Consider the following 19,388-nt stretch of genomic DNA (forward strand, 5'->3'; position numbering starts at 1 on the left):
TGTCGAGCCTCAGATAATTCTAAGTAACTCACTGTAATATCTTTTTATACGAGCCAGTTTCTGTTTAGCTTCCCAGTAGGTGTGTGTGTGTGTGTGTGTGTGTGTGTGTGTGTGTGTGTGTGTGTGTGTGTGTGTGTGTGTGTGTGTGTGTGTGTGTGTGTGTGTGTGTGTGTGTGTGTGTGTGTGTGTGTGTGTGTGTGTGTTCAGTCATGTTGCAGGATATGGTCACGTGGGAGCGGAACATAGTCACGTGTCGGCGCTTGCTCCGGTTCCCTTGGTCGTCTGTTACGCTGCTGCTTCGGGCCGCATAACGGTTAGCAGCATAGCAGACGACCGAGCGTACCAGATGGAATGCCAGGACGTAACGACGTTATGTTACCACGTGACCACCTCCTACGTCATAATCGAACACACATCCACAGCTCACCGGTAAAGAAACCGAAGATGGTTCGTAGATATAGGGAGCCTTGAGGAAAAAGCCTGTCGGAGTGCATCAAATCTTTATCGCACAGTGTGCTTCCATGTGTCCGCTCTCATCTCGACTTTGCCTATCGCGTGCGGGCTTCGTTTATTCACCCGCTGTTGATTAGTGTCGTTTTCATGTAGTGGCTCTGTGGTCGGGCGCAGTAACGAGAAAGAAAACAAAAAAGCACGTCTCGTTATTTTTCCGAGGCCCTGCTTCCTTCGTTACAGTTTCCTCTGCGGCTGCTGCGGCGATAGAGTGAGACGCGCGCGTATTCACCGGTCTGGCGCCCACGGCGACTTCCGGGCGTGACGTCACTTCCGCCGGAAGAAGTGCGCGAAGGCGCCGTGGAAGTCGCCCGATTACGTTTCGTATACACGCTCGCGCCTTCTTCGGGCGGCGGTTGCAAGCTGCTGCACCCATGTTGTTCGCAGGAGACCTTGACACGGCCGCGGCGCACTTGTCTGCACGTCCGTATCTTCGTTCTCCAGGACATTTCACAAAGTCGACGGAGCCAGCACGTGTTGCGTATTCATATTTTTTTTTTATCGCACCGCACTTCCGAGAAGGTGGATGACCGATCGGCCTCGGAACATTGCAGGGGCGGCAGCCGTTGTAGACTCTTTCGGTTCTATATAGCCTTTTTTTGTGTTTTCGTTGTTGCTTGAATGAGTACTAAAGAGTAAAACTAAATCAGTGTAACGCTATAGTAAAGTCATACAAATTCATGTATCTTGGCGGAATAAGGTTTGTTATTACTGGAGTCTAGCCAATCACATTATCACGGCAAAAAATGTTGGGAGGCCACAGCGGTACCAGAGCTTCGTCATGGATAACCGAAGGTTGTCTTCGAATTGGCTTAGGAACTCGCTGTTGTACGTAGCCTAGTGGCTATGGTGGTGTGCTGCTTAGCTCGAGGTCGCGGTGGCTGCATTTCGATGGGGGCGAAATGCAGAACACGCTTTTGTACACCAAGATTTGGGTGCATGTTACAGAACCTCAGGTGGTCAAAATTAACACCGTTCGGCCACGTACGCACCACTGTTTTGGGTGGCAAGTATCGCGGACGCTAAAGAGAAAGGTTCAAATTGGCCAGCATGATGATGGTGACGATTTATTGGCGTCCCTTTTGAGGCGGCGCGGTGACAAATAGTCACATATAGCCTGCTTGGGTTTCTCAGGTATGCTGCTATACGTGCTTTTCGTTCTAACATTTTTGTATACATATTTTCAATCATTTTTCTCTTCCTCAAAGTTTCTCTTTCTACCTTGTACCGCTACCTAGGCCTGCACCTATGCCAAGAATGTTCTGCAGGCAGCGGCGCCTGACGGCGAAAGCAAGAAACGCAAGGACATTCGGTACCGTCGATATTGCGGAGCAGACGGTGAAAAAGCGATGCCCGTCTGTTTGCTGAACGCGTAACTGGACCAACACGGTGTTACCTCTCGATACAAATGTTCAGCCGCACCCAGTGCGCTCAATTCGGCGCGTTCGGTGGTGGCCGCTGCTGGCAGCGTATACGTACTATATGGCAGTTCGAAAGCGTACTTCAAAAGCGAGCGCGAAGGGGCCTCGTGATTGACAGTGTAGGTCACGGGCAACGCCACCTCGCGTACTCGTTCGAGATGGTTCGCGTCGAAGGTGTACAAGAGCGTTGGTGGGGGAGGCCGACGGTTCGAGAGGCGTCGACGGGAGCAACGACCTCGGCCGAAGCTCTTCCATCTGGATTCGCTTTATTTGTGTGCGTGTTTTTTTTGGTTTAGTGGGGTTCTCCTGAGCAAACGTGCCGAGCATGGGCGACCTTGCAAAATCCTCTCTGCTGACAGCAGTCTGGTCTGTTCAGCTGCCCCGGCTTGGCTGCGAGAATGGATTATTTCTCTACCAAGACAGATAAATCTTGCAGGCAGAGGCAGTGTTATAGAAGTAGTAGGAACGCATTTGGCGCACTACCAATACATAGAGAGCACATTCGTTGCAGTCGTTTGAAAACAGTGCAACGCTTTCACTGTAACGTTGCCGATTGGTCAAAACTAGAGCGCAATTACGTGCAGGTGGCACGTTTTCCGAGATGACAGACGACCCGACCTGAGTGCTGTAGCCTCGCCCAACAAAAATACGTCTGCTTCCGCTTAGGGTTCTTTCTGTATACGGGCACGTCACAAAGCTCACCGCCGCTTCCTCGGCCATCTTTGAGAACTCCTGACCGAGAACCAGATACTATATGCCGCGAATCGGACGGGTCACGAACAACCCGGTATAGACGACTAGTTTAAGCAGACGGTATATTTGCATCGCCGTATAAGATTGGCGTGAGCTCTAGCGGAAACCGAGAGATCATTCCGGATGACTGCTTAGCAGACGTAACGTTTTTGAGATACAGTTATAAATGACAACGTCCTCGTCTGCTTTATCCGTGGAAATCGAGCAGACGATTCAGGATTTTCGTCTGCACCGTCGCATGCAGCCTGTGGCGCAACTAGTTTTTTTGCGCGGCCTTGCTATGCCTGTCATGCAGGTAACTTCCTTGCTAAGTGTCCCGGGCACGAGCCTGCCGGGTCACGAATAAACGTGCCGACGGGTTTCTATTAGTGTGTGCTACTGGAGGAGAAATGCGTATCATTTGTTTCTGTGTCACTATACGCATGCGCAATGGTACAACCTTAAGCAGATGAATGTTACGCGGAGATGGAAATAAGGCTATGTATGCGTGTACTGTGTGCTCCCTTCAGGGAACGTTGGAAGTGCCCGACGAATGGGAGACTGAAACAACGGTTACTGAAATCGCAATGACCGACCGAAGTGTCCGCACTGTCTATCTTCACCTCCGTTTTATAGACTATCCCCTCTGCCTTCAGCGTCGAGGTAACAGGTTGCTTTGTAACGAACGGCGCATAATAAGCAGACGGGTGGATCTTTCGGTGCAGAAGTGAGCCGTCTGCATCGACCGAAATCGTTAATCTTAATGGTAATCAGTTCCGCATTAACAGTAATCATTATGACTCGTTTCTTGTACTTTAGCGGTCGACAAGCACGGTATATCAGGTAACGTTAGGTTGCATTTAGACAACCACGAGCAGCGACAGCGCCTAACGACAGGCGGCGCTTATTCTGCGTTCCGCTGCGACGTGGTAAAACTGTGCAAAACGCGGTCCCGAAAACGAGTACTCGATTTGTATACAAAGTGAGGAGAGGCACGATTCAGCGTTCTACATCTGCCGTATTGATAATAAAAAATAATAACATATTGCGGTGTGAGCGACGCGAGTGGTGATGTAAGCGGTACTCTATATATCGCATAGCTACCAATCTCAAGTTCTGAAACTGCCGCAGCCAGGGTATTGAACGCGCGACCTCTTTCTGGGCAACAGAGGACGTTCGATAGCACTCGCGGTGGGTAATTACGGCCGAGGATTGCCCATAACTCCGTGTGGAAATGGTTCTCTTCCTGAAAGGCGCCGTCAGTGAGCCTTTACGACGAAGCAAACGGCAAAATGGAATCGGCCGCGGATTGAAATATTGTCGCCCGACTTGTTCCCGAGCGTGTACATACAGATTTCCAGCCCGTTCAAAACGTTTCCTGTCCGGCGTCTCGGAACAACCATGGCGGCGCCATAAACTCGCCTCCTTGAGCAATCCTTGCCGACGGGTATAGCGTGCGCATCGCTAAGTACGGAACGCACGAATTTCAGGCACCCATCGAAGCGGGTCACGACCGCAAGATCGTGCTGTTGCTGCGCCTTGCCGTGGCCGGAATAAGGTACAACATGGTGACGTCTGCACCTATCTGTAGGAACCGGGAGATCGAACAACAACGCCATCATGCGGCAGGTGCGAGCGTGGCCATCATCATCCATCGCGACGGCGTCATTATAACGCGCTCACCGCCACCACCATAACAACCACTGCTAGCGTATACTCCTGGTTGTAGAATCGCGAAACAAACAAAACAAAAACAAAAAAATTATGAAAGAGCCCGCCTTCCTTTCGCTACATCGCCGTCTGCAAGGCATGTTTTTGAACGACTACACACATTTGTCCGTCTGCTCCGGCCAACACGGAACAATCAGAGACAGGCGTTTGATTTTCATGTCTCGGAAACAACTGCTTACAGGGGTCTCCGAAGCTGGCGCATTCGACCTTGCGGCGCCATCTTCCTCCGCTAAATATACTGGGCACGAACTTCTCAACGGGTCACGATCAATCGTGCCGCTAGCGACTTCTCCCCTTGCTCACCCCCCGAGCAGACGCGATGAGGGGTCAGCAGCGACGTCGAACCAAGAGATTACGTCACGACTGGCGGCGGCGTTCCCAGCGACCCCTGCCGGCAGTTGTACACAGCGCGTCCTTCGTTCGAACGCGTGTTTCTGGGCTGTGTGCGTGCGCACGCTGAATCGTACGTATATACTTTGGATTGGCGTAAGAAAAAAAAAAAAAAAAAACAGAATAGATAATAAAAAGGCAAAGCCAAATTCTTCTTTCGCATGGGCCCCGATACAAGCTACACGGAACGAACACGTCCTGTTGGTCGGCGGTCCTTTTTCTCGAAGAGAGATTGTGGGTCGCGAAGAACCTCGTTCGGAAGTCGGAAGTTGTAGCAGACGACGCTTGTTGTTTGCAGTGGCAGACGACGACAAGATGGCGTGCCGGGTGTAGACGGGTAGCTTTCGAGATGGGGTTCGCCGCCTTCCCGAGCACATGATCGAGAATGGCGAGCACGTCACCTTACGTTCTGCGTGAGGGTCATGATGTTGCACTTAGGAGGCGGTGGTGGCGCGCACGCTATCGTTGATATTCTTTGCTTTCGGTTTTTTTTTTCTTTTCTTCTCACAGCTGGGTTCTTGTTGCGTAGATACTGAGGCAATCGAGAGGGCGAGGAATTCCAGCTGTGTCGAGTTAGAAATATTCAAGGGAGATGATAGTGCATGGTACCGTCGGCTGATACTGTTGGCTTCCCAGCCGATAAGCAAAAGCTTGTTTTACAGCTAATGAGTGCTATTTTATTTTATGGATGTATTTATTTCTCGTTCCCAAGAAGGTCGCATTGACACGACGCTCGTTTTGTCGCCGACTGCAGGCAAACGTGTGGCTTTGTTGAATTAAATAACGTACGCGTCCACATGTAACTATTCCCACCGCAGAGATACAAGAGGCTTTTATTGAAATAACCAGTTTTAACATCGCGGAGACCTCAAGTTCCCACAGTACGGTAGTAAATGCACTGCTCTATAACGAATCAAGAAAAAATTTACAGATAAATAACAGAAAAACCAAGTAACACAGTCAACAAGCAGCTTTATCATCGTGTGAGAGGTTAAGCTTCCGAACAGTGCGTGCGTTTGTGCCTAGTCCTAGTCGGCGAACACACATTTCTCTCAGAGAATATTACTAATTCGTAGCATTAGCCTGACTTCTGCCCTTTGGAAACAGGTTCAATGAAGCAGCTTCAATGAAACCATGCATCACACCGAATAACGTGCTTAGTTGCTTTTTTTGCGCGCGCACGAAAGAAAGTGCTACGCTTAGTACGAAGGAGTCGTTGAACAATCCAAAACAAGTTTGTGCACAAACAGTAATGCTTTGTTAACTTAATGCCATTGATTGACAGCCGCGGGTAAATTGGCGGCAGCGAGATGTCGTCTGCGAAGCGTAGCAGACGCTCTAACTCGCCACCAGCGCTAGCGTAGGCGCAGGCAAACAGACGACATATCATAGAGTTTCTCACTAGGGGGAAATCTGGCGCCACCGTCTATGGGAGTTTTCTAACGAGCGCTGTGCCGTCATGGGAAAGAGTGGTATATGGGTGTGCGAGGCTTGTGTTGGCTGGTGTTGTACGATGCTTCGTCTAAAACGTGGATATGGCTGCACATTATAATGGGTTCGTAAAATAAAATCTTCATAAAGGGTTTTCGTTCACCCGTATTACATCTCTCGATAAAGTTTACTCACCTACAATTTATAATCAAGCGAAGAGACGCAAGAACAGACGACAAACCGTTCCACAGCGAGCGCGAATCTGGTCGTCTGTCCTCCAGCTTTAGCGGCCCGCTGATACATCTTACGTTTCATATCATTGTACATCCAATCACGAGTACTCATAATTAAACAAAAGATGTGTTTGTGCAATAATAAAGCTTGTACAGCTATTTAAGTGCTGCTTTAGTATAGGAAATGAATCATTGTGACAGGCGGAACGATGCTAGCCAGGCGCGTCTTGAAGGTGTCCTGGCTCTCCGAGAACGATGTCAATCCGAAGTCACGATATACCGGCATTACCATGCATACCACAGCGCAGCAGCGCCAGACTTCTCTCTAGGTAATATAGTGAGGAACTCTATAGACGATACAATTTCGCTCACGTTGAGAAGAAACTGTGCATTTTAGCACACGGCAACACGGGCTTTTCCAGAGGGAACCAGCGTAGCCGATTCCAATGCTTATTTGTCCGACAAAGGGCATTTGAATGCGGGCCGGGTGCAAGAACGTCAGGTATACTGCCAACCGTTGTTACTCTTTCTACAGGCGAGTCCTTCTTGTTTCTATTGAACATGCGGCACAACTTAAACTTACGCAGTCTTTTTTTTTTTTTTTTCTTGGGTGACGTGCGACAACACATGCATTACCCTGACGTCACCGGTTAGCTTTGCCGTGGTCACCCTTCTCGAACGAGGAATGAAAATACGGTTTTCTCAAAATGCGTTGAGCTGAATGTCGTATAACCAACGCAGGTTTTCCTCTTTTAAGAAACGAACGAAGTCGCTAAGCCGCCATCATTAATCAGTCCGTGGGAGCATAATTGAATGAACGCGCTCTTCGAGGCCGGTTATAAGCCGAGCGTGCCTATAGGTTTCACTATCACAGTGCCCCTCTCATCAGCGCCCCCCCCCCCCCCCCCCCCCTCCTTTGCCCTCCGTTCAACCAGTTTCTTTTTTTCTTCTGTTCGTATCGGCGTTTGTTTGGTTGTTTACCGCGGACATTCCGTACCTATACCCGTGAGTGTAGTTTGGCGCCAAGCAGCAGCGAAGTTTTCTCGCTCAGAGGGATTCTGTATTCAACACACGTAGGCGATTTTCAGAAGCCACGCATACGCTTCCAAGTCGTGCAGACATTCAGGTTTAGAAGCACGCGTCTAGTGCCAGTGCCTAAGGTAAAACGATTTGCGGAACAAGGAATAAACAAAAGATCTTCGCTCGACCGACTCGCAAGTTAGAAGCGCAAGGCAGATATGGCTTTGGAACTTTCGAAAATTGACTGACCAGGTAGCCAGACCATCAACATCATTCATTAGTTGAATATCCGTAGTATGCAGGTACCCGTGATTTCTGTGTGTGCATGCTCTCGTATGCATGAGAATTTTTGGATATACACGCATAATTATGTAAAGTGCCTCTGTTACGTCATATTGTACGTAACCACTGTGTACATTGTATATATTCAGCGTCACCTTATATAATGTAACAATTAGTTTATGTGTAACGGTGCGTTTCTGTGGGTCTATGTGGTTATATATGTTAGTGAAGCCACGTGGACTAACATTTCTTCGAAAACGTGCCGTGCATACTATACTCAGTACTTTGTATATGTTATCGTCCGGGTGGAATTGTGCCGTCATTGCGACTCCAAAGTGTTCATATCGTCTTTTGTCGAAATAAGCTTTTTCTAAACAGATGCATCCGTTCTGTAGAGATGATTGGCGACTTGAATGCGATTAGCAATCTTTCTTATGGGTGCTGCGTAATTTTTGATGGTATGTTTCATACGATAATGATTGTGAAGAGCGACCCAAGTTGGTCCGACCGTTGATATTCTAACTCGGTTCCCTCAACATAGCCGCCCGATGACCCATCTGTTAATGGACTACCCAGTGCCCAAGTTAGCGGGAAAAAGGTTAGGCGTGGACATTTATACATACCTAGAGACATAACGCAAACTTTGTGAACGTTCCAAAGAATGCTAATCGCATTAAAATATACGCACTACACACTGTGGGAATCGATGTTATGCGAAAGAATTTTGTCGGTAGCTGGCTACCGAGCATTGTTTGGGGTTACGCAAGGCAAATCCCCTGGTGGACCAACTTGTTTGTGTCATAGTTGCCTGCAATAATTAGTGATTGCGTGAACCTCTATGGGTTGTGTAATACGAGCAACCACGTTGTGTGCAACGACAGCTGAAGCAAGACGGTGTCTGCATAATTTGTACTGCGACCGTTTTGTGCTCCGGCCGTTTTGAGACATGCCGATTGGCGAGTTCTGCATAGGTACTGGACGGGCGTATAAGCGAGTGAAGCACGGATTGTGACGTCATCAGCGACGTGATATCCGGGACGTCACAAGCGACGTGCCGGCGCTCGGGTTTTGGCGAGCAATTCAGAAAGCGTTTAATTTTGACCTTCATTTTCTCTCCTAATAATCAATCTACTATAGCGAAACAAACTATAATGGTGTCTTGAAGAAAAAACTTATCAGTATTAACTAATTTCGTGTTCAGAAGAGTGCTCCGAAAATTTGCGCTATACAATTTTAGTTCAGATCCGTACGAACAAAAAAGATAAAAAGCGAGATAAACCATCGAAGGATGACTATCAAAGTCAAAAGACAGCTTCTTGGTAACCCTCCTGATATATGCTACTGAGGACACTTATTGACTAACTCTACATATTGGTTAATATTTTGAGTTGTGTAGCTGATGTGACGTTGCACTGGATTCAGAATCGGCGCCCGTTACAAACCGCATTTTAGAAGGCTATAGCGAGGACGCGCGACGTGTACGTGGTATCGGGATGGGCACACCGAGTTGGAAGCTTTTATTTTTCTTTTGTTCCCCATATGCCTTGTGGCAAATCCTCCCGGAAAAAAAAAAGGAAAAAAAAAAAGAGTCACGACCCTTGATTACGCTGTATCCGAGAGCGACCCAGTTAAGTCGGCCATAGCAGCCATTCACGCAAAGTGGAGGGAAGCGTCAAAGAAAGCGTCACTTAGAAAAAAAAAGTACCGCAGTTGACCTTTAAGTGCAGTCTGCATAGTAAATTTGCGTAACAATACCTCTGCTCTGTCCTGCCATCCGCGAGCTGGTCAGCGCGAACAGGATGGAAGAGAACTCGCGTCCTTTTAAAGAACGACGACGAGGTACCCGAAAACGGAGAGCCATTAACGCCAACGCGTTCGAGTGAACGGCCGATGCATGTATGACGCGCTGACTATACGGCAGCCCTTAGTGCGTCTTTAAGAGCATTTGTTATCTTTGTTCGTCGAGCTTGCTCGAGTCAAGCGCGCGTGGCCGCGTTTTTACTTGGTCGTCACCCCCGAACGAATGTGGGGCACGGTCAGTGCTTAAATATCTCTGCTTCGCTCTTTCTTTTTTTATTTTCTACCCTTTTCTCTAGCTACGAACGAAGATGTTATCGTCTTCACCGTGTCATTTTTTTTTTCGCGATGCCGATTGGCTTCTGGTGTTTTTCTTTCGTCTTCCGTCTTCGCAGCGGCAGAAGGAGCACTTCGGAACAGACGACAGGTTGATGAGCAGACGAAAAAGGCAGGAGCAGTTCGGAGCATTTGAGGCTTCGGTGCAGACGACAGGTTGGCTATCGTTTTGAAGACGCACAGACGACGCATTTCAGAAGACTAATGCTATAATTAGGCAAATTACGAGGCGTCGGTGAAACGACAGATATCCTGAGCAGACGATGGCTTGACTGCTAGCGACGATCAGCTGAAATGGGTTGCGTCGGCGAAATGGAACAGACGACGCGCCATAGCTCCTCTTGTTTTCATGCTTATGTCCAAGCAAACATCCTCGCTAGTGACACACTGAGCTGACTTTCCTTTGAGAGGAGACGATAGATTCGCTAGCGATCTGACAACGACCGAGAAGCAGGGCGACGCACTCGGGTGATTAATAAACTGGGACAGCTCACCGCGCGGGTCGAACAGACGATAAAGCCAAAGTGTGCGTATACCATAATCTTGACCAGAGGATGGATGAAGTGCGAACGAAGTCCCAGGCCCAGGCGACAGTTAAGGCTTAGATAAAATGGGTTGGGAGAACGGCAATCAACGCAGACGACGTCGTCTGGCGAAAGCGCAGACGAATGCGTAAGCAGCAACGCACCCGCAAATGTCGTCCGCTAGCGTGACCGCAAACGAGATCGTCTGCGAGACTTTTCCCACGACGTTGGCCGTTGATGACAGCTCGGAACGAGCTCGTTGCAAGACTCGTAAGCGTGCGAACTTGGGAATGCGATTGCGGACATCTTGCTCGTCTGCATCCAACGTGGCCTTCTTCGCGTTTCTCGGCACGAGTTCTTTCTTTTCATTCGGGGCTTTCTTTGTTCGTCGGCAATCCTTGGCCCGAACACGAAACAGGAGGAAAAACAAGGGAAAACGCTGCGAAACTGCTTTGACCCACAAAAAGGAAAGGTGATCATAATGCCTCCCCGCGGCCAACCAACCTACTTTACTTTCAGTGGATAAAATCCAGCATACGACACAAACACCGAGGTTCTAGCTGACGAATAGTGTCTCACACGAAATGCAGGGAAACGAAATGCGCCGGCTACAAGCGACACAGCTGCAACGCGATCGTCTGTTCGCACAGAGATGTCAAAGCGGGCAGCATAAAAAAAAAAAGAAAAAAAGAAAACGAACTTATTCGTCAGAAAGTTGTCAAGAGTCTGATATCTATATCAGTCGCGCTTGACGAGTCAATGTGAGAGTTTCCGTTCCACAAAACGAGAGTACGAACTGCGATGTCACTTTCACATACGGCAGGTGTATATGGCGTACCACGCGCCGCGAACCCATTGCAGACGTGCATGCGCCGTCTGCTACTCACAATACTAGCGCCGTCTGCTACTCACAATACCAACGTCGTCTGCATCACAAATTACGCAGCGTGGCCGCATACGAACATCGTCCGCACAACAAAGGTACTATACAGCGCGCCTGCTCCCTCGCACTTTACCCTAATCACTCTGCCTTCTTGGTATTCCAATGTCCTCCTGCTCTTGTTTTCTCGTGTTCATTCCTTTAATGGAATACGTTATCGCGCGCTAACTTGCCGAGGCCGAAACAGCGCGCCGGACAACGCCCATCGCGAGTCGGTCACACTGACCGCGCATCTGAAATAAAGCCCAGCCACAGCTTTATGGCAGAGACGCGTGGAAGGTGGCCCTATTAGCAACCCCTTCGGGGCTTCCGTATACCAGCTAGGCCTAATGCCTTTCCATTGTTAACGACGTATAGGCGGCGCGGCAGGCCTATCTTTTAGAGTGTGCATTTCGCGAAAGGCGTGGACCGCGCCTCCTTTGGCAATCTGCCGCGCAGGAAACGAAAAAAAAAGAAAAAAAAAGGGGACGGACGGTGTTGTTTCGTGCCGTGCATCAGCGCAAATGGAGGGTGTGCGCATGCCGCTGACGACGCCTTTGTGGTAGCAATCTGGTAGGCCTAACGCGAACGCCCCCACAATGGTGAAATGAAGCGCGGCGTGAACTTCCCACCAACACACGCCGACGCGCGCTATATGCGGAAACCGGGAATCACGAGCTGTAGTGTCGCAAATTCCTTAGAATGCCATTCCGCTTTTTCCTTTTCTTTTTTCAAAGACGAGTAACGTGTTACAGGGAAGTCAGGTTTGAAGATTTGGCGTGGTTACGCAATCCGCGAAGTCTCACTTTTCCCCCGTTGCCTCCATTTTTGTGGCATCGCATGTACGTACTATCCTGTAAGAACCCGCGTCACCTTCTATATAAGCAGCGCCTATAACAGTGAGACATTACATTTGTCTCTGCAACCTGCTAACTCCTCAGGTACCGCGCCTTCTTGCAAGGATATGCGGCTTCGGTATAGCTCAATGGCTATATGGCATTGCGCTAATGATTCTGGCCGCATTCCGATGGGGGCGGAATGGAAAAAAAAAGCCTTCGTGTACCGTGCGTTGGATGCACGTTAAAAGAACCACAGGTGGTCAGAATTGATCCATAGAGAGTCCCCACTAAGGCGTGCTTCATAATCAGACCGTAGTTTTGGCACGGATAAATCCAGAGTTTATTACGCGGGTCCTCTTCTGCTCTCGGCGTGTTCTCGTCGATTGCGATCTCCGATAGGTGTCGTGCCGTGTCCCCCGCTGCAGCGACACCTAGTGCCTTGAGCATGCATTTGCGCAGTGAGCGGCTGTCTTCACACCAGTGACGCTACCTGATATGTACACAGCCGCGACCGTGCCAGTTCTACTTAATATGCGACCAAATAACACTCTTGTTATTATTATTATTATTATTATTATTATTATTATTATTATTATTATTGTTTGATCACGTGAGACCAATAAATACTTAAAAAAACAATTGTACCGAAATATAACAGGAGAACCTTGTTTGACGTGCCAATGTGATCGGAGAAAACAGTATACTGTAAGTGCGATTTTACGGTAATTTCGTGGTCTACGACCTTCTATCGGGCCTTCGCGTTGTGGGCAGTACGCAGTTATAATTCCTCCCTCGAAAGTGAAGAAGAAAAAAAAAAGAGAGAGAGAAAGCCGGGGCAAGTTATCCTGCGAAGCATTCCACAAGCTCGTCTTTCCGCACGCTATAAGAGACTCCAGCCATTTAAGTGCATCTCACGAAAGCCTGGACCGAGATCGCCAACGCTTCCAACACCGACACTCTTCCGTTATATACTGCACGACTTCGTAGATCACCCCATTCTATCTATTCCTTTTTTTCCCCTGTCTCCATATCGTACATCTCGTGCACGACTCCGCGTATACGACACCGTCCGCAGAGAACGACACGCTTTCTTAAAAAGGGAAACCCAGTAGGCTTGTGTGTGCATTCATATACCTGCAGTATGTGGCCTATACCGCGCGTACAACGCTCGGGTGTTTTCTCTGTAGTAGTTCAGACGCGAACGCGACTCCTGGTTCGCACGCATCATTAGCGATTTACTCTTTGTATCCTTCTTTCTTTTTCTCTCTTCTTCTGTATCTCAATGACCTGCCATATATGTGCCTGGTATGCGCGCGATGCTCGTGCGAAAGGAATGGCCTGCCGTTCCCATTGTCCGAATCGTACACTGTATATAGTACGTGGCCTGCGCTTCAAGAGCTCCGTTTGGTGCGGTGGTTCTTTCCTCCTGTTCTTGCCTGGACGTGGAAGGTTCAATGAACTCGAGTTAGTTCCTGCAACTTATAGTAACGTCAAAGACTGGGCTAGTTAACGGCCTCTGCACGATTCCGAAACGTAAGCCGAAGGACAGACGGGAACAAGCGCAGAATGAAAATGAATAACGAAGGAAATTTATACGGAACATCACGGCTACGGCGACTGCATAAATGCGCATGGACAAGTGTCCGTATAATTGCTATCGCAATAAACGAAACTCCAAACAGCGCAGATGAAATGCAAACGAAAACACAATTTGCTATCGCCTTATATACCACGCGTGTTCCCGTATAACGCGTTACATTGGCTACTTTTTTAATTTTGTTTAGGCAGATTAAATGTTCGTTTTAGTTTGACTTGAAACGCCGCGTAAACACTTCTAAGACAGTATATACCACACCGCACAATCCAAGCCAAAATCGCTAGCTGTCGGGTCTCTCGCATGTTCGGTTACTAAATGACCTTGAGACCAAGCAAAAACCTTGTTTTGGTCGTGCCGATTAACCCAAGTGGCCACTTAGTCCCGATATACTGGACGGCATTACGAGTAACTATGATCATTCGGGAAGAGTGCGCGAACTAATTTACACGGCGCGTGAACGGCCCGAATAATATGTTGTCACCGCTCCAAGTCAAGGTGCACGCCGTTCGGCGGCTGGTTGTTGCTGCTGGTCGCTGCATGCGCGCACGCATAATGTACACGCTCGTGTTGTGCACCCGGACAAGCTCCTGACACTCGGAAAAAGACGAGGGTATTCCCACACGCCGTTGCTGCCGCTTCCTGGATTTTCCCCCAGCATCGAGGAAGAGTCTCGACGACCTTATGCTATACCGTCTAGGTTATACGAGTATACTCGTAAAGCCACCGAGGCCGCGGGCTCTTTCCACAGGCTAGATCGAGAGTTTTAGTTGGTCGTCAAACATATTGCGCTTCGCGGATTGCCGGAGGCGCCAAACGCTTACCAGACAAAGAGGCAAATCTCTACCAGGCAAACACGGAAGTATTATAAGACTGCAGTAGCCATGCTTATTCTAATTCGCTGCTGGTGCAAATTTCGGCAGCGGCGTAATCGCGGACGCGTTGCCTTTTTAAATATTTTTTTTTCTCGAAAAGAACATTAGCGGAACACGAAAACGGGTCTCTAAGGCTTTGTGGGTAGAGAAAGCGTCACAAGAAGTCACTATACCAGCGTCCGGTAAACCCGGTATTACGCAAACGCCATTGGAATACCGGACACCGGAATTCCGCTATGCATTGCACACCGGAATACCGGACACGTTAAAACTCTGTCACGACGCAATCGCAGGCCTCTCTGCTCGGTCTGCGTATAATTCATCTCGCGCTGGTTAGCATTAGATAGTTCTATAGGTTGTCCGCAATTGGCGATTTACCGGTTTACCGGAGGGAGCCGTGGACGATAGATGTAAAGCTGGCATCTTGTGCGGCCTTGTTCAACTACAATGTGTTTGAAACATTTTTGTGTCGCATGATCGAGTATGCTCGTCGAAGGAAAATCATGAAGGGACTTCGCGTTAACGATTATGTCGGAACGCCTTGCACCAGCAGTTAAGCAGCATACGGCGGGTTACTGCAGCATTTGATTTGTGTGCTCTCTAGTTAAAGCCTGCGTCACAAGATCTCGCCAGCAGCGTCGCGGCTACCGTGCACAATTCCGGTAAACCGCAAATGATAAGAAGTCGAAAGGGCTGATTAACAGCCAACTGTACCGAACTTCTTGCGTTGGCTAAATTGGTGAAAATATAAATGAGTAATATATACTATTGAAGCAACCTTAGCGAAGCTTTAGGGCTGGCTGTTTATATATATAGTATTATTAACAGCCTTTGAATAGCATCTAAGACGACGCGGTATGGTAGTTAGCTAATACGACGCAAATCCTAAACTATGACCACCGTCACATTCAGAACACCGGGGCCTGGTCTCGGAGGCTATGCCCAGGCCACCACCTGGCTTTCAACGAGCGGTAATGATACCATTTTTTAAATGCGTGAGCATTTCTATGCCTACCCAACGAGGAAACCCGCCCGTCCGTCACGTAAGACGATCGCTTTCAAGATAGGGCCCCCAGCAATCAGCGAATTGACCTTCGTGCTGCCTCTCGCTTCAACGCGAACTAGGCGGCGAGAACGCAGCGCACGCGAAACTTATCAGCGCTCGGCGCACTCTGTCCCCGATCGCAGATGGCTATCAAGATAGGGCCCGCGCGGCCGCACCATACGCAGTCTCCAGGCCGGAGTACGGTCGATCACGGTTCATGATGGTTCGACGCGGATGTATAAGGCGCTAAAGAGCGATAACTGCTTATAATGATCGGAACGTCATCAGCGCACCTGGCGCCGCCACCTGCATTGCTTGCGTCATCGATTCACCTTGCCTTTAGCAATTCGTGTCGCCGCAGCGTTGTCGTTCATACATGGTCGGATCAATGACACCGGGCTTCGTGGAGATGAGTAAGTGGCACAATGCTTACGCATACTTAGAGAACTCTCATAGCAGTTTCTGCGTGATGTTTTTTTTTTCTTCTGTGTATAAAGCGCTCTAGCGATCTTTTTTTCGTTTTTTCTCAAGCACAAGCTTTAGTGCGGACGCTGCCCTATATTAGTGCTGTTTTAAACTACAGCCCTTCTTACGCGGTCCGAAATTTCGTTGCAGTCGGCCTTTAAAATTTGCCAGTTGCAAAGTAATCTCACTCGATCTCGATTTGTTTAAAGGCCCTGTAAAGAGTAATACTAAGATGAGCTGCTTTAGTAAATTACGCGTCTGCAGTAACAAAATAAACACTGGTGCCGCGAAAGGAGGCTGAGCAAGCCAGAAAGGACGCCACAACGAAATTTGACACCGTGCACGGCGACGCTGCCCAGAAGTTCCCGCACACCGTGACGTCATATATTCTGGCGGCATTTTCTAGGGTCAAGTACACTGTTTATCCATAAAGAAGAACTAAGTCGCATATTTAGGACATTAGAGACACAACTTAGTAATGTTCAAAGTACATTCCCTGCGCCAAACCGGCGAAAATACGAGAAAAGTAACGTCGAAATTCGTGACGTCAGACCGAGGAATACCGGCGCGGAGGCTTCGATCAACGAAACCCGGTAATACAACAGCCACCGCCTGTTCTTTCAGTGGTGCAACGATACGGTATAGGGCTCAATTACACGACCGCGCGGACCTGGTAGACATTTTTCATTCCCGCAGGTATCGTATCAAAAGAACCGCCCACGTGACGCGCGTTCTAAAAGCGTCTCCCTGACCCGCGCGGTATTTAATTGAGGCGCCGCGGAATCTCCTACTTTTCGGAAATAGGTACGGATAAGAGTTATATATAAACAGAGCAACGGCAAACAAGCAAAAGAGAGAAAACGAAAAACAAATACAAACACAAAAACACCCTCTTCGCGTGTGGAACGCACCTCGGCAGATGTGCAGAGCCGATAGCAGACGACACCCACCGCCGAATGGGGCCGTGCCTGGCGTAGCAGATGAAAACCCGTCTGTCGGTCGCCGTCTGGTTGCGTGGTTGCAGACGACACGATAGCGGGCGGGTACTAGCAGACGGCACGCAATATCTTGCGGGCCCGTGTTGGTGCGGCTATTTTTGGGGGCGAACGGCGTCGTCCCTAGCGCGCACGCCCCACACAAACGCGCGCTTGTCTGACGTCATGCTACGCCGAGCAGGTCCGGCACGAATATGTCTAACTGCCCGTCGGGACCAGACCAGGTAAATCCGTTTGGAAAAACGCGCTTAAGCTGAGGCAATCTTGAATCTTACACCGTGAAGAAGAGCAAGTGGTCGTGTACGAGCGAGGCAGTTCTCATTCTTTTTTTTCTTTAGTTGCCACCACTCGCGGACCCGTGTCAGTATACCGCCGCCTCAAACGAGAAATGCAGACGACAGGAAAAGAAACGTTAGAGGTGCGCATATGGGCAGACGGACGTCGTCTGCAAACACGGAGAGCAGCAGAAGTGAAGGGGAAAAGAAAACACAAACACAAGCGAAAAAACTCGTTTTCGCTACGTCGTCTTTCGCCGACCACACAGGGCATGCATCTTCGCCGTATCCGTTCCTTGATTCGTACAACCTTGCTACGGGTTACGGTGGATACGCCAATTACGTCAGCGGAGATGGGTCCCCATCCGGCATGGGATGAATTAGCCGCGCATGGCGTAAGGACTATACGTCCATCAGTTGGAGCTATTTGTGCAGCGTAGCAAGAAAAAAGGTCACGAGAATCGGTATACGACGGGCAATAAGTGTTTGGTCCGAACAAATACTTATTACCGCGCCAATCCGTGTTGGGGCATATGACGCACTGGATAGCGGAGCAAACAATCCGTAAGCTAAGATTGGAGCGGAACCAGCGGAGTCGCATTAATGCCTCGCCTACGTAAACGCGTGCGTCTTATTTTAGTGGAAGTTGCAATTGAGGCTTAGACGCTTGTTTCGCCAGTTGTTTACAGTACGCGGAACGATAACAAGGTGAGCCAAGGCTTAGAAACCGATTCCTGTAGAAGAAGATGTGAAATTCACTGTCCAAGCCTGCAATGTTAACCGTTAGTTGAGTGGTTTGTCTATGCATACGTTTATTAGCAGTAATTGGAGCACATTCGACGCGTAATCTGCGCTTTCTTTGGAATAAGAGGATAAAACGGCAGAAAGAGATTAAACGTGGCAAAGAAAAACAAAGCTGCTTCGAAATGTTGCAAGCAGCGACTACCGCTGAACAGCAATGGCGGTCTTAAGAGTAGGTATAGCGGGTGGGAAGCTGCAGGGTGCGGACAACGCTGCCGACAAAACCAGGGGGTGTAATACGAGAAAGCGTCGCATTCCTTCGGTTTCACGGTCGCGCGGCGGCGGCGGCAGCGGAACGCCGGTGGCTGCGTGAGAACGGCCTGCATATCCTTCCAGTGACGCATAAACGCATTTCTTTGTGTTTATTTTTTTATTTCCGCGGCTAGGAGAGAAAGGTCACGGCCGACAGAACAGGACACAATGGAGCCGTGCTCGCTTCCATGCGCGACTACCGCTTGCAAGAACAGGGCGGGATGTTCCGCGCAAGACAAAGATTGGAGATCGGACCGTTGCAGAGAGAGGAAATCGGATTCCCATTTCCGGTTCGACGTGCGCGCTAATCTGCGCTGCGCTCATTTATTCGTCCTCAGTGTAGCGTGACAGAACCGGCGGTGTCCTCCTCCTGCGAAAGAAATAATAAAGAGCGTTGAAACAAAGAAAGAACGCGAGGCCTCCCACGAAGCCGTCTGTTATCCTCGCAAAGTTCAGTTACAGACGACAAGTGTATATGCTTCCATCGGAAAGCCTGTTCGGCTACTTCTGCGACAATTACTCCCGGTTCAAGTGCAGACGACAAGTCTGCTTCCATCGGAAAGTCTATTCGGTTACTTTTGCGGCGACAATTCCTCCCGGTTCAAGTGCAGACAAGTCTGCTGCGTACCCGTTGACATGCTGTTGAAACGAAGCCTTCTAGGTGTCTTCCTTCTACTATGTGGGTGTTGGCTGTTGACTGCTGTCTTGGCAAGTATACTACCACTGGGGCTCCTGTGAATGCCAATATTCTTGACCAATCCCCCAGAACCTGTATGTTCCACCGATTACGTTCCAAAATAGACAAGCAGAAAAGAGACATGAAGTGAAGAACTTTGGCAACAGAAGCAACCGAGTGTGGAGAAAAAAGTGAACAAAACGGTTCCAGAGCGTGCATTCAGCGAGAAGCGTTGAACCTCATAG

The 19,388-nt window shown here is 49.1% G+C and overlaps 2 long non-coding RNA genes across 2 annotated transcripts in view; one reads left to right on the forward strand and one right to left on the reverse strand.

Annotated features, from left to right (window-relative positions):
- The first annotated feature begins 220 nt into the window (after positions 1-220).
- LOC125945589 (uncharacterized) lies at positions 221-12,994 on the forward strand. The gene is made up of 2 exons (XR_007467032.1): positions 221-5,856; positions 6,274-12,994. It is a non-coding gene; the product is annotated as an uncharacterized LOC125945589 (long non-coding RNA).
- Positions 9,314-19,388, reverse strand: part of LOC125945588 (uncharacterized) — a 31,077-nt gene continuing 21,002 nt past the window's right edge. The window contains exon 3 of the long non-coding RNA XR_007467031.1: positions 9,314-18,837. This is a non-coding gene — a long non-coding RNA (uncharacterized LOC125945588). The remainder of the gene's footprint in view (positions 18,838-19,388) is intronic.

The sequence above is a fragment of the Dermacentor silvarum genome, chromosome 5, assembly GCF_013339745.2.
Source record: "Dermacentor silvarum isolate Dsil-2018 chromosome 5, BIME_Dsil_1.4, whole genome shotgun sequence".
In the NCBI taxonomy this organism is placed as follows: Eukaryota; Metazoa; Arthropoda; class Arachnida; order Ixodida; family Ixodidae; genus Dermacentor; species Dermacentor silvarum.